General features: G+C 37.8%; 1 non-coding gene across 1 annotated transcript; it reads right to left on the bottom strand.

Moving 5' to 3' along the window:
- Positions 1-1,907: 1,907 nt before the first annotated feature.
- LOC114239004 (U4 spliceosomal RNA) lies at positions 1,908-2,050 on the bottom strand. The gene has a single exon (XR_003624217.2). It is a non-coding gene; the product is annotated as a U4 spliceosomal RNA (small nuclear RNA).
- Between the last annotated feature and the right edge of the window lie 907 nt (positions 2,051-2,957).

The raw sequence follows: 2,957 nt of genomic DNA, 5'->3' as shown, positions 1-2,957 counted from the left end.
ATTGAGCTATGGCCTCTGTGGTTGGCTGTTGATGAGCTCCTCCAGATCCAGGTCTCCTGAATTTCTTCCTGTCCTTTGCCTTTTGCTTGCTTCCAGCATAAATCTATTTGCTTCCTGATTGTTCTCCTTTCCTTAAGGGTCTCTCCTTCTCACCACATGAAAGGCAGCCTGTGTGAAAATGTCTTGATAAATTTGTTGTGCGGAAATCCATTAGAAGGAAGTGCTAGGAAATAAGATTGTTGGAGAAAAGAGTACATCTGTGAAGTGCTTCCTTACTGCAGTGGAGATCAAACAGTAGAACAAGTGGAAATACCAGGTCTGCAAGAATGGTTTGAAGTCATGTTATTATTTCAACTTCCCTTTAATAATTGCAGGGAAAAAATGTTTTTTTTAAATACAGTTCATTTTTTTAAATCTAAATTTTCAGTGTGGAAAACTTCTATTTTTAATATCAATTTCTCTTGCTGATGTACTTAAATTACTTGCAACTTCTAATGAGTTCCACCACCTGACTCCACCCCAGTCTCTTCAAATCCATGCTGAGAAACAGAAAGGTAGCCTCAAGAGGAAGAGGAATGTTAAAAATACTGAGCAGAGAGGAACCTGCTTACATCATCCTCCTTCTAATTTAGGTTGTCTGTTTTTCAGTATTGGAAGTTCTCCTGGGGACTGGTGTAGGGTGAATTATATGAAATTTTGGAAACTGAGTCTCCGAAGATAGTTTGGTGTAAGCCTCAAAGCTTTCCTTCTACCTGATAAAGGTTGACCAAAAGACTGATAACTTCTCGTTTTTTTTTTTGTTTGTTTGTTTGGGTTTTTTTGGTGCCAATCTAACTCCCACTTATACTTGAAAGTAGGACTTCAAGGTACTTTACCACTGAAATCAGAAAGCAGCCTTTAAGTAGTTCCGGAACAGCAAAAGTCTACATTCTCTTTAGGCTAACAACTGAGTTTACCTTCCCCCACACAGCAATTATAAGACAAGAGCCAGAAGAGCAAGTTTCTGACTTTCTGATGCTTTATGATTAGACATAGTCATTCTCTTCTATGTTGTCCTTTCACTATTGACCTGGTAGGAATGAGAGTGAAGTGCCAGTGCTGATCTTAGGAACCAAGTCTTCCTCCTTGTAGGGATGGTGGTCATGTCACAGTTCCCCCAAGAGCTGCATCTGAGGGGGCATAAAATGAAGCAGCTTTGCATAAAGTGTTTTAGGGGTATTGCTATCACTCTCTTTGCTCTTAGATTTGGGTTCAAAGCCCTCCTTTACTATCTTCTAGCTAAAAAGCCTGGGCAACTTACTTGCTTCTAGATTTGTAAACTTTTGTTTCTTTCTCTGGAGACATAGAGCCATTGGTGGAACCAGTCCATGTACAGTGTCTGGCACATAGCATATATGTCCTCATCTTGGGACAGGGATTTTCATCTTGGACAGTGACTAACTGTCCTGGAGGATGAGAACATGCCTTTTGGATAATGACTTAATCTCCAGAGTTAGCGGAGATGGCAGGTTTGGAATTGGAGTGTGTGTATATTGGGAAGGGGTGTTTCTACTCATTGAAGATAATGAGCTTTTCCTCTAACTTGTTATAAACATACACTAGAGCCTTTCTTCACTCTCTTTTACTCAGTGTCTCGTAAGAGTGTCAACAAAGAAATCAATTAGATTGGTACAGGGCCAGCTCAACAGGTGATTTGTTAACAGAGACCGCATCCATTTGTTACTAACTTGGCATGATATGCTGAAAAGAGAATTGAACTGGGCAGTACAAGGAGAAACATTTATTCAACTTATGCATATTAACACCAACTCTGTCCCAGGTGCTGGGCTAGGTGCTAAAGATACAAAGATGAGGGAATCCAACATCACATTGCTGAGAGATTCTTAGTGCAGTATTTCTCAACTGGAATCCAAGGATTTCCAGGGATTGGAAGTCCCAGAAGAACTCTTTTTTTTTTTTTTGGATTTTGTTTCAATAATTAATTTTCAATTAGCAATAATCGCGCCTCGGATAAACCTCATTGGCTACGATACTGCCACTGCGCAAAGCTCAATAATTAATTTTAATAGTCATTTTATTTGTTATAAAGGGAAAACTTTTAAACTTTATTGAGATATAATTGCCATATAACATTGTGTAACTTTAATGTGTATCCCATGTTGATTTAATACACTGATGTGTTGCAATATGATTACCACTGTAATTTTAGCTAACACCTTCATCACGTCACATAATTACCATTTCTTCTTGTGGTGAGAACATTTAAGATTTACTTTTTTAGCAACTTTTGAGTATATAGTACAGTACTGTTATCTATAATCACAAGGTTGTACATTAGATCCCTAGAACTTATTTATCTTCTAACTGGAAGTTTATATTCCTTGATCATCTCCTCATTTTCTCTACCTCCCAGGCCCTGGTAACCACCATTCTACTCTCTGTTTATTCAAGTTTGGATATTTTTAGATTCCACATATCAGTGTTATACAGTATTTGTCTTTCTCTGTCTGGCTTATTCCACTTAGCATAACATGTTCAAGGTCCATCCATGTTGTTGCAAATGGCAAGATTTCTTTTATTCTCATGGGTGAAAATATTCCATTTTACATATGTAGCATATCTTCTTTATCCATTCATCCACTGATGGACACTTAGGTTTTTTCCATATCTTGATTATTGTAAATTATACTGCAATGAACATGGAGATGCATATATCTTTTTGAAGTTGTGTTTTTGTTTTCTTTGCATAAATACCCAGAAGTGGAATTGCTGGATCATATGGTACTTCCATTTGCAATTTTTTGAGGAACCTCCATACTTTTTTCCATAGTGGCTGCACCAGTTTACATTCCCACCAACAGTGCACAAGGGTTCCCTTTTATCCCCATCTTGCCGACACTTGTTAACTATGGTCATTTTAATAATAGCCATTCTAACAGGTGTGAGGTGATAATTCA

The sequence above is a fragment of the Balaenoptera acutorostrata genome, chromosome 14 (assembly GCF_949987535.1).
Source record: "Balaenoptera acutorostrata chromosome 14, mBalAcu1.1, whole genome shotgun sequence".
NCBI lineage: Eukaryota > Metazoa > Chordata > Mammalia > Artiodactyla > Balaenopteridae > Balaenoptera > Balaenoptera acutorostrata.
The sequence above is the reverse complement of the archived record's forward strand: the minus strand, read 5'-3'. Positions and strand labels throughout refer to the sequence as shown.